The 12,829-nt window shown below is 42.5% G+C and overlaps 1 long non-coding RNA gene and 1 other non-coding gene across 2 annotated transcripts in view; one reads left to right on the top strand and one right to left on the bottom strand.

Annotated features, from left to right (window-relative positions):
• The window catches only part of LOC142456309 (uncharacterized), a 111,072-nt gene that overhangs the window by 13,455 nt on the left and 84,788 nt on the right, over positions 1-12,829 (top strand). The gene's annotated exons all lie outside the window — the stretch shown is intronic.
• LOC142457427 (U1 spliceosomal RNA) lies at positions 7,304-7,467 on the bottom strand. The gene has a single exon (XR_012786174.1). It is a non-coding gene; the product is annotated as a U1 spliceosomal RNA (small nuclear RNA).

Raw genomic sequence — 12,829 nt, 5'->3', positions numbered from 1 at the left:
AGTGGAATCTCTATAGATCACAGCCGAGCATCTGGTATAGTGCTGAAGAGTGAATCCACAAGTGGACCCAACCACGGATCCCAGCACACTAGTGATCTTGAGCATGGCTCAGGACTCGGCCTTGCCATCCATCTTTAACATTCTAACAAGACAATTGAAAGGACCAAGCCTCAAGTCATCTGCCTTAGTCATCAACGTGGTCTCTTTGTTTCATAGCACTTTAAATAGGTCCTTTTGCAACAGACTTTCCCAATTCAGTACCGGTATGTTGTTTTTCCTTACAGCTCAATACCTATTCATTTCACAGGTGAATAAACTCTGGCCCAGGACACAAATGCCGTTGCCCAGAGATATAGTTAGTTGTGGCTGAATCAGGACCAGAGGAATTCAGGCCCGTGCGTCTGGTACAATATGCTTGATACAATTGATGTATGGATTGTTCTAAGAGCTATAAGAGCCCCCAATAAAATAATCTTTATTTAATTCCCCTTTGGGTTTCTAATATTTTAAATCTTTACAAGAACAGAAAGCCTCATTGAGAGTACCCCAAATAAGTGCAACTTTGGCTATTATTATGTAATAGCTCGCTTATATGTTTGGACACAAATTAAAGGCCACCAACTTATAGCAAAGTTCCTATCCAAAGTTGATTTTAAGAGCTGCCCCACAAAAGACCAAACCCAAGGATGCACATTTCAACACAAAGAAGAGGAAAGGTGGAGTGGGGAGTGGGGAGAGAAAAGGGGTGGGGGAGGGAGACGATGGCATTGGAGAAGCATAGCACTAAACTGCCCAGGGGGGAAATATTGTTTATGTCTTCACAGAAATGGGAGTGAGTGCATCCCCCCGACAGTGTGCCAAATGTTGAGGGCAACGTAACCACATGGAGAAACTCATTAACAGAAAGGTCTACAGGGCTAGCCCCAGTCAGAGCCAAACTGACTCCTGCAACAGAGGTCAACACTAAACCCACAGATTGGGGAGAGGAGCCAGCCTGCCATGCTCATATGGAAGCAAAACAAGAAGGAAAAAGAGAGTGAGGGACTGGACCCCATACTGGCACACCAAGCCCTGAGGACTATGATCCTGCTAGGAGCTGCTAAGGCACAGAGAGGACTATTGGGCCAACAGCAGCTCCAGACATGATGTCCCCTTGTTGGAGCACACTATGACAGAGGACAACAGAGTCTGACCCCTCCACATGCTACCCCCATTCCTAGTGGGGCAAACCAAGAAGGGAACATAATAGATCAGCAATGGGAACAAAGCAAAGCCCCTGAGGAGCCCCTAAAATAGACTTCAGGCTAAGAGGGTAGTTCCCCGAAGCCCCCAGGACTGGTCAGGAGGTAGTCATAAAGGGAAGCAGACAGACCTGGAATTATATGTGCTTTTTCAGGTTTGGGCTAGTATTTTGCTACTCTTATTTGATCTTTTGCTTTCTTTTTGTTTAGTCTCTGTTAGTGTTGTTCTGCCTACTATATCAGGTAGGCATGGGAAGCAAACCCAAGGAGAAAGCAATGGGATCACTGGTTCCAGAAGGACTTGGGGGGTATGGGTAGGTGGGGGGTGGGGGAAGTCACAGGAAGTCACAGCTCTTACTATGTTCATTTTCCTTCCCAGCTCTGAAAACTGAGCTCTGAGACCAGGGGATAGGGCTTTTTCCTGAGACTCTCAAGCCCCAAAACACATCTGGGCAGGATAAATATGGGTAGATGAAGGAAATTCTCAAGCTGAGGGATTTGTTCTGGGTTCCGGAGTCATGACCTCTCCCCACTAAGCTCTATTACCTCTCTCGGGCCCTGGTCCCAGGTGCACCTGCAGACACTCAATGGGAAATTCCTGGTTGAGAAGGAGAGGGTGAGGTAGTTATGTGGGCACTAGTTAGTGAGGAGCTTGTGGGTGTTTGCTTTAGTCTGTGCTAATGAGACACAGGCAGAGAGATTAGATGGAGTTAGTGGTTGTTGGTGAGCCAGAGTGTGGACGGGTTTGACCTTCTGCTATTTAGCCCTTCCATTGAGTTACCCTTTGTCTTAATAGCGTTTTTCCAGGCCCCCCTCCTATTGTCAATGATGGATATGAACTACAGGGGTGAGAGAACTAGCTTCCGTCCCAGTGCCTACAGCCCTGGACATTGTGACACTGGCAGGATTCTAGTCTTGGCTATGCTTGTGGGCTCAGTTATTTGATTGAGACGTGGGAGGGGCAGAGGAGTGAGGCCACAAGAACAAGACTGAAACCCAGGTTACTGTCTTTCCACCAACCTCAGATCCACATGATACTGCACACACGAACCTGTGATTTTCCTGCGTTCTGCATAATTGCATGTGGCCGCAGGAGTCTGAAGAGGGACTAGTATTGGACTTACGAACTTGAGTTGGACTGGGATGTTTTCTTGATATATAAGCTACTTTTTGATATAAAACCCTTTATTAAACACACAACAAAGAATACTTTTAATATTGTTCAGAACTAGGTCTACATTTCTTTTTCTCAACAGTTTTCTTGACATGTAATTCACATCTCATACAATTCAATCATATCAAGAGTTCCACAATCACGACCACATCAGATTTAGAAAAATTTCTTCATTCTTGTGTTCATCATTATTACTTCCCCATGTCCCCTAAATCTTCCCAGCCATGCCCCCAAGGAAACATTAGCCCAGTTACTGTCTCTATAGATTTACAGGAAAAAAAACATTAAAAAACAAACAAAAACCCTAACAAGAATAATGCAGTAAAATAGATTTTAAAAACCTTGATTGAAAGAAAGCAGAAAATATTAAAAAATAGAAAAAATTGAAATGGATTTAAATGTAAGTGGATCGAATAGTAGAGTGCTAAATTTTACCCTATTTGCATCTTCAACAATCCACTTTCCAATGCATTCTGCATGCTAACAAGGCTGCTCACATCCCTGGTCCATGGTCAAAGCGAATTCTCCAGGGGCTTCATCCATGTGTATTTCTCCTTCACTTTTTTTTTTCAATCTGAAACAATTCTACACTGGGTCACAAGGGAGATGAAATGATAAGATATTACATTTTCATCTATGTCTGCCAGAACCAACTTTAGAATGCCTTCTGATAGCAGGGCTGTTCACACCCCTCAACTATGACTGGAAGGGATTCACCAGAAGCTCAATCCAGGTGTGGGCCCGCAAATGGATTTTGGTCTTCCACTGTGGTTCAGAACCTTCTGCAAACCATGTGTTCACAATCTAAACTCTGATGACATTGCTTCCCTTAAATTTGGATTATATGATTTACAATCCTTGGTTCACACAGGTTGGTGTGTTTCTGGCTGCTTGTTTGAAAACAAGCTTTTAAGACTCCAGATGCTAATCTTTAAAAAATCATTATTATTCATCATTTTACTGGGGAGCGCTTACAAATCTTATAACCAGCCATCATTCAATTATATTAAGCATATTTGTACATATGCTGCCATCATCATTTCTAAAACATTGTCTTTCTATTTGAGCCCTTGGTATCAGCTCCTATCCCCCTCTTCCCTCTCCCACCCTCATGAATCCTTTATCAATTATATAGTATTATTATTGTTTCATATCTTACACCATCCATTGTCTTCACCCACATTTCTGTTATATGTCCTCTTTGGGTGGGGCTATATATCCAACCTGGTGACTGGTTCCCCCTTTCCTTACACCCCCACTCAGGATTCCCCAACTCACATAATATCACTACTCCCACTATTGTTCCTGAAGTTTTTATCTGTCCTGAATTCCACGTGTCAAGAGCTCTTATCTGTACAAATGTGCGTACCCTGGACTAGCCAGATTTGTAAAATAGAACTGGGTCATGATAGTGGGCGGGGGGAGGGGTGTGACAAGTGGGGAAGCATTCAGGAGCTAGAGGAATGTTGAGTGCTATAGTTGAATTGTCTTTTCCTTGTAACCCTCCTGTGGGGGAATGTCCAGTTGTCTACAGAAGGCCTTTGTGTTTCCACTCCAACTCCCCTCCTTCTTATTGATATAAACGCTGGTTTTGGATCTTTTGATATTTAATACCTGATCCTATCGACACCTCATGATCACACAGGTTGGTGTGCTTTTCCATGTGGCTTTAGTTACTTCCTTGCTAGATGGTCCCTTGTTTAATATAAAGCCAAGATACTTTATCTTTTGATAGCTGGGAAGCATCCGTTGTCTTTACCACTTTTACTTATGCACCCATATTGTCTTCAGTGATCATGTCAGGAAGGCGAGTATCAAAAAGTAGCAGGTTATTAGAACAAAGTGTTCTTGTGTTTAGGGAGACCTTGAGTAGAGGTCCAAAGTCCATCTACCATCTTTAATACTTAACATGTAAATATTAAAATATAATTACATTGGCCCCTATCCCTATCGTTTTAAATTTATTTATATATATATATATATATAGATATACACACCTGTACCTATACCTCTATAATAGCTTTTGCCTCCTAGTTCTTTCCTCTATTTCCTTTCCCCTTCCTCCTGTCCCACTATCATGCTCACCTTCCATTTTGCTCTCCCCAGGTGCTATTCTTTCTCATAACTGGGTGCCATCTAGTCTCTTCACCACACTTTGCTGGAGCATTCATATATCCAGCGATCTCCTCAGAAGGTCAAGCAGGCCCATGTCATAAGAACTAGTTGTGCTTATATTGAGGCTAGAATTAAGTGAAGACCCAAAATTCATGCATGCATGAGATGCCTTCTTGATATAAGATTACTTCTTAATATAAAGCTCTTTCTTACACAGATGGGTGTCACTTGTTTTGCTTCTCTATCCAACCTAATACACACACCTTGGTCTTCAAAGTGACATCCTTGCTCTTCAACACTTTAAAGAGGCCTTTGGCAGCAGATTTATCAAATTCATTGCATCATTTGTCTCTTGACTGCTACATCCATGAACATTGATTGTGGATCCAAACAAGATGTAATCCTTGACAACTTCAACCTTTTCTCCCATTTATCATGATGCTGGTTTTGGCCCAGTTGTGAGTATTTTAGGTTTCTTTGCATTGAGTTGGGATCCACACTGTATGCAGCAGTCCTTGATTGATTAATATCAGCAAATACTTCTTCAAGTTCTCTGACATTTCAGCAGCAAAGCTGTGTCATCTGCATATTACAAGTTGTTAATAAGCCTTCCTCCAATCCTGATAGCACACTGTTCTTTATACAGTCCAGCTTCTCAGCATATAGTTTGAGTAAGAATGGTGAAAGGATACAACCCTGAGGCACACATTTTCTGATTTTAAACCATGTAAAATTCCTTTGTTCTGTTCCAATGATTGATTCTTGAAGATTCTAAATGGACACAATTAAATAATCTGGAATTCCCATTCTTCTCATTTTATCCATAGTTTGCTATAATCCACTCAGTCAAATTCTTTTGCATAGGCAATAAATCCATGTAAACATCTTTCTGGTATTCTCTATTTTCGACCAAGATCCATCTGACATCGGCAATAATATACCTCATGACATGTCCTTTTCTGAATTTAGCTTGAATTTCTGGCAGCTCCCTGTCATGTATTGCTGCAATGGCTGTTGAATTATCTTCTGCAAAATTTTACTTGCAAGTGATATTAATATTGTTTGATAATCTCTTAATTCTGTTATGTTACCTTTGTTTCAAATAGGCAAAAATATGGATGTCTTCTGGTCAGTTGGCAAGGTCTTCTAAATTTAGTCAATTTACTGAAATATTTTAATTGATATTCTGTTAATTCCTGGAGTCTTATTTTCCATTAATGCCTTCAATTCAGCTTGAACTTCTTCCACCAGCACTATCAGCTTTTGGACATAGGCTACCTCTTGAAAGGGTTGTATACTCATTAGTTCTTTTTGGTACAGTGATTATGTGTATTCCTTTGATTTTTTTTATGACTCCTGCATTACTCCGTATTTTGTCAAGATTCCTTAAGGGCTTAGATTACAAGTCAAATCTTGATTTTTCTTCCCCCATTCACTTCTTCAAAGTCTTCAGTTCTTTTATTTCTTCTCTTCTTCCTGTTTGGTTGTCTAATTCCAGGTCTTCATTATAATACTATACTTTGACTTATTGAGCTGTCCTTTGAAGTTTTCTATTCAGTGCTTCATCATTTATTCCATTTGCATTAGCTTGTTCAACTGTGAGTTGCCGATTATTTTTCAATATCCACTTTGATCATTCCTTTTCATTTTGGTGATCTTTGCTTTCATCATCTATGATTTTCATGATGTCATCCCATAGTTCATCAGGTCTTCTGTCATTAGGGTTCAATGCTCAGGTCTATTATTTAGATGTTATCAAAATTTATGTAAGAGAGGCTCAAGGTTTTATTTGGACTCTTATGAACATGTTTTAATTTTCTTCAGCTTCAACCTCAACTTAAATATGAGTAATTGCACCTTCCTGACATGATCGCTGAAGACAAGTTGAGTGCATAAGCAAACAAATGTGGTGAAGAAAGTTGATGGTGCCAAGCTATCAAAAGATATAGTGTCTGAGGCTTTAAAGGCTTGAAAATAAATGAGCGGCCATCTAGCTCAGAAGCAACAAAGCCCACATGGAAGAAGCACACCAGCCTGTGTGGTCATGAGGTGTTGATGGGATCAGGTATCAGGCATCTAAGAACCAGAATAAAACCATACCCAAGGTGAATGGGGGTGGGAGAGAGCATGGAGTGGAGACCTAATGCCCATCTGTAGACAATTGAACTTCCCCTCACAGAGGGGTCTCTTGGAAGAGATGAGCCAGTCAGGGTGCAGTATAGCACCAATGAAGCACACAACTTTCCTGTAATTCTTTTGGTGCTTCCTTCACCCCATTATCATGACCTCAATTCTACCTTAAAAATCAGATTAGACCAGAGCACGTACACTGCTACAAATAAGAGCCCGCAACACAGGGAATCCAGGATAGATAAACTCCTCAGGGCCAACAAGGAGAGTACAGATACCAGGAGAATTAGGGGAGGGTTGGGGGGAGGAAAGGGGAATCAATCATAAGGATCAATATATAATCCCCTCCCAGGGGGACAAATAATGGAAAAGTGGGTGAGGGGCAATGGAGGATGATGTAAGATATGGAAAAAATATCTATAGCTTATCAAGGGTTTGTGAAGGAGGGCGGGCATGGGAGGGAGGGGGAAAATAGGGAGCTGATGTCAGGGGCTTAAATGGGAGGAGAATGCTTTGAAAATGATGATGGTGGCATATGGGTAAATGCTCTTGACATATTGGAAGAATGTATGAATTGTGATATGAGATGTAAGAGCCCCAATAAAAATATTTGGAAAAGGAAAAAAAATAAGTCATTTTTTTCCAGGGGATAGCGCGAACACAGTCCCCCACTACCACAAATTATGCAGTCGAGTTTCCCACATTTGGGGAAATCGCAGGGGTCAGCACACCCGGAGTGCAATGGGTGAGCCTCGCCCTGGGAAAACCACCTTCGTGATCATGGTATCTCCCCTGCCAGGTAAGTATAGTCATTTTAATTTAATAACCGGGCTAGTATTTAAATGTGTTCCCATCTCTGACACCTGCTAAATTAAAAAAGTATTACTTGTGCAAAAGCATTGTCAATTTAAAAAGTACAGACCTCAATCAACAACAACAACAACAATAATATATGTATGAGAAATTGATGGTGTGTTCCATAGTTGGCCTCAGGCCTTTTTTGGGCTAATGATTTTGAGCTTCTTCACTGTATTTTCCCAAAGATGCAGTCAATTTGATTTCTGTGTATGCCATTTGTCGAGTTCCATGTGTACAGTTGCTGTGTATATTATTGGAAAAAGGCATTTTCAACAGAGGTTATTGGTCTTGCAAAATTATGTCACGCCAAAGCCATATTTCTTTCAGCAAAGCCATATTTTCCAACTACTATTCTTGCTCTTTGTTTTCAGTGTTTGCATTTGAACCATCAGTAAATATCAATGCATCTTGATTGCTTGTTTCATCAATTACAGACTGAAGGTGTTGGTAGATTTTTTTCAATTATTTCATCGCTAGCTTTAGTTGTTGATGTGTAAATTTATATATTTGCACTAATGGAATTTTCTTGGGCTTATAAATATTATTCTTTCACAGATAGCATTGTATTTCAAGATAGATCTTGAGAGTTCCAGCAAAATGGTGACCAAATAACAAACACCAGAGGGCCTCTGCAGAAATCAGTGCAGGGGAACCACTGAGGCAAACTCCACTCTTCCAGGTTATAGGGGGAGCACCATAAAGCGAAGTAGACACAGATCTACTACGTTTTGAAGAGCTGTGGGCTTTTGGCTTACCACTGAGGAGGCCAGCTGGGGCTTAGCCTTGTCCTTGCCACAGTCTCGGCTGGCGCCATGACGACCACAGCTGGCTGCCACCTTTGGAAAGGGTTTAAACCCCTCCAGTCCCATGATCAGGTGATCAGGGCTCAGCTACTTCTGTACTTCTTTTTCTCTCTCTTCTCTCTTTCCTGCCACAGTCACAGTGGGCTGGTTTTTTTTTTTTTTTTTCCCATCTGGTTCCCCGCCACCTTCCCGTCCCCACCCTCTCACCTTTCACATACCATTGCCCGGCTCCAGGCCACTCCCCTCTACCAAGGGCAACTCCGCCCTCCCTCCACTCAGCTGGGGGAGTTCCCACCTGCCCTCTGTGGCCTTAGACACAGCTATGGATATCCTGTCCACCTTCTGCTGTACCCCAAACAGCTGGAGTATCTCTCCTTCAAACATGTGGGAGAACTTCCACCTACCCTCCAAGGACCTCTAAGCAACTGGAGGCAACTCCTGCCTGCCCTTTGTGGTGCTCCGTGTTGCTGGGGAAACCTCTGCCCACCTTCCACTGCCCACCTTCCACCACACCCTGCCCATCCTCCTTGGCACTACAGGAAGCTGAGGGAGCTTTCTCCCGCCTGCCACAGTGCTTCATATGGCCTAAAGCACCTCCGCAGCCATCTCCAGCACTCCAGGCTGCTGTGGGAATCTCCCCATGACCTCCACAGCGATCTTGCCAACTACAGCATTCTGCCCGCCACGCGTGGTGCTCTACACCAAAGCAGGCACACACACCTGTCCTCCGCAGCACTCCATTGCAGTAGGCACACCGGCATGCCCTCTAAGGCACTACCAATTGTTGTAGGCCACTGCTTCCAGTACAGTGCCATCCTCACAGGCCCACAACCACCCAACCAGCAGTCCCTGAGAGGACCATCTAACGTGCACTTCCCCTCATTCACAATGATATGATTTTTTGTTCTTTGGTGCTTGATACCTGATCCCTTCGACCCCTCGTGATCACACAGGCTGGTGTGCTTCTTCCATGTGGGCTTTGTTGCTTCTGGGCTAGATGGCTGCTTGTCTTTAAGACCCCAGATGCTGTATCTCTCGATAGCCAGGCACTATCAGCCTTCTTCACCACACTTATTTATGCACATATTTACCTTCAGTGTTCATATGGGGAAGGTGAGCACACAATGATGATTTTTGTTCTTCGGTGTCTGCCAGCTGATCCCTTCAACACCTTGTGATCACACAGGCTGGTGTGCTTCTTCCATGCGGGCTTTGTTGCATCTCGGTTAGATGGCCACTTATTTACCTTCAAGCCTTTAAGACCCCAGACGCTATATCTTTTGATAGCCAGGCACCATCAGCTTTCTTCATCACATTTGCCTATGCACACATTTGTCCTCAGCGATCGTATCAGGAAGGTGGGTATCATGGAATGTCCGTTTAGTTGAGCAAAGTGTTCTTGTATTGAGGTAGTATGTGAGTAAGGCCCAATGTCCATCTGCTACCTTAATACTAAACCAATAAATATATGCACGTAGATTTATTTCCCTATCATATATAAATATATTTATATATGTACATGCCTGTATTTAGGCCTCTATGTATACCCTTTGCCTCCTACTTCTTTCCTCTATTTCCTTTTGCTTTCTTCTTGTCCCACTATCACGATCAGCCTTCATTTGGGCTTCAGTAATTCCTCTGGGTTACATTGCCCTTAATCACTCCCTACCAGTCCTCCCACCCCTTCCTTGCCACTGTTTTTGAATCACTCATTGTTCCCTTGTCTCTGGGTTGGTTAACACCACTTCCCTTCCCCACAAGAGCTTCTATGCGTGAGTAGATGTATAGAGAAGTGCAGGGAAGAGATAGGCCAGTTGCTAGTGATAGCCTGTAAGTCACAGTGAGTTTAAAAAGATAGATGTTCATAAAATATGTTCGATCAATATAATATGTATGTGAAATTAATGCATTTAAATCACGATGCTGGTGAAGAATATTGAAATTACCATGGACTGCCCGAAAAACAAACAAATCTATCTTCGAAGTACAACCAAAATGCTCCTTAGAAGCAAGGATGGTAAGACTTCATCACATGATCAGAACAGAGCGCTCACAAAAACAGAACCTCATGCTTGGTAAAGTGGAAGTGCAGCAAAAAAGAGGATGATCCTTCACACAGGGGCTCTAATGATGTGTTTGAACCTGGCAGTGATTGATTGTGAGAATGGCGCGTGATCTGGTAAAACTTTTTTCTGTGTATAGGTTCACTATGGTAGGAACCAACTCAATGGTACCTAACAAGAAAAACCAAAATAAGTATGAAGAGCAAAGTCCAGGGCCTAGCAGCCATGCATCATACATCAGAGAGCCTGCCATATTCCGTCTTTCCTTCTGCACAGTCATTGTCATCTTAGCCTATAATTTCCAGGCTTAAGTTGTTATTAAGATGGCAGCTGGAGTGCCAGCCATTATGGCCACCTTTCCAAGGGTAGAACTCAAAGAAAGCTTGCCTCCTGTTTTAATTATTCCCTTTTGAAAGAACTTTTCCCAAGCCACCCCTCAACACACCAGTGTCCTCTGTTTATCTATGCTTGGCTGATGATATCTAGGAATTATTTTTAACTGAAGTTATTGGTGTCCCCAAATATAGGGATCCATTAGTAAAGAACAAAAGAAGTATTGATATCAAAGAACAACTTAGCCTCAAGGACTTCTTAGAATCCCAGGAGGAATCCTGGACAAGTGATTTTTTAAAGTAGAAAGTAAGGGTCGATCAGACCAAAAGCATTGCAAAAGGGGAGAACCAGCCTATACATGGAGCCCAGAAATAAGAACCTCATGAAGCCTTCAAGGAATTGACAGTAGTCCAGAATGAAACTCTCTCCCTGCTCCTTCCCCCCAACCCCGCCCGCCTCCCCGACTGCCAAATACAATTTTCTCATCTCCTCAATAGGAGTTTCCTTTAGCTCAAGAATTTCTGTTCACACTTGAGTATGAGCAAGTTTCTACTCTTTACCTAAGGTTAGAGTTGTACAACCAGGGAAGCTGAGCTCAAGGCTCTGGAGCAAGGCAAAGAAGGAAGAACCCTTGAAGCCAGAGAAAAACTTCCCTTTCTGATCTGACATAACCTCTGAAGGCCACAGACACAAGAAACCCTCTCAAGGAGTGGTCAGAAAGGTTACAGTCATGATCATTCTGAGGCCTCCCAAGAGGACCCAGCATACTTCGGCCTACTTGTTATTAAATATTTGAAATGACTTCTCTAATTTCCTTTTGTTCTGCTCCCAAGACCAGTTCAGCCTGTGAAGGGGTCTGTAGGGAACTCAGCTAGATCTGTAGCCAGACGAATGTAAAGCATGTTGATTCCCCCTCCCCATTTCCTTTCAAAAGCTGGGCCTGCCAAGCCCGCTTCAAATAAAGGGACTGCATTTTAGTTAGTTTCATTTTCTGAAGCCAGTGGGAACATCTTCAATTTTCTTTCTTTTTGCAGGTAGTTAGCTTTTGAGGCTGCTGAGCCACTGTGTTTCCCTACTTCCCAGCCCCTCCTGGCTTGATTCACCATCATGTTTACTGTGGGCTGAGTGCCCAATGATTTTCCACTAATGCCTCGTCTATACCCAGAGATTTCTGCAGCTAGACAGCTTGAAATTCAATATACCAACAGAGGCATCCCCTCAATTCCCCACCAGTCTGGCCAGCATGCCAGCAGAAACTCCTGTCTACTGGGAAGCGATCTGACTTTACAACATGGTGACCATCATATATAGCACATCAAATATTTTCTTCTCTTATGAATATTTTAGAATATTTTCTTTTTTTATCCCTCACACAAATGTTGTTTAGAAGTGGTAGAAGACTCATAATCTGGTAACAACAGGGTATTTCCACACCTCTATGAAAGGACCGGGCTGCTCCAGATGTCTTTTGTTTCTTCTTTGAGAAATGAACTGTAATTCTTTGAATGTACCACAATCTTCTTGAGCAGAATCTGATTTCCATCTCTTAGCAGGTACTACATTGCTTTAATATGCAACAGTCTAACAAAACTTTAAACAATTTTTTTTTTGAATCTCATCTAGTTGAGCTGGAGCCAAGATATTCTTGGGTTTGGCTTACACGTCACCCCCACCTCCCACCCCTGCCGCCGCCCTTTTTAATATAGTTAAAAAGAAACACACCACAAAATACCTATCTTCTGATTTCATTCTTGCTAGTGCTCAAGCGTGATTTGATTAATGAGGGCCTTTTGGATTTTAAGGGCCCCTCAGAACAATTTTTCAAGATCATCAAATATTCTTTGGGAGTCAGTGGATTGCAGTCTCTAACTCAGCAGCCAACTAAAAGGTTGGGAGTTCTTGTATGTCCAATGGCACCTCAGAAAAAAGGCCTGGCAATCTGCTTGTGAAAGTCAACCATAAGAACACTGAAAATCCCATGGAGCACAGTTTTATGCTGACACACATGAGGTTGCTGGGTTGAAGTTGATACAATAGCAACTGGTTTGATTTTTATTTTAGTTTATTTTGGAGTTGTTCCCACAGACTCTCAAAGAACACCAAATATTCTAG

This window comes from Tenrec ecaudatus, chromosome 9, assembly GCF_050624435.1.
Source record: "Tenrec ecaudatus isolate mTenEca1 chromosome 9, mTenEca1.hap1, whole genome shotgun sequence".
Taxonomy (NCBI): domain Eukaryota; kingdom Metazoa; phylum Chordata; class Mammalia; order Afrosoricida; family Tenrecidae; genus Tenrec; species Tenrec ecaudatus.
Note: the sequence above shows the minus strand (reverse complement) of the source record. Positions and strands in the feature narration are given on the sequence as shown.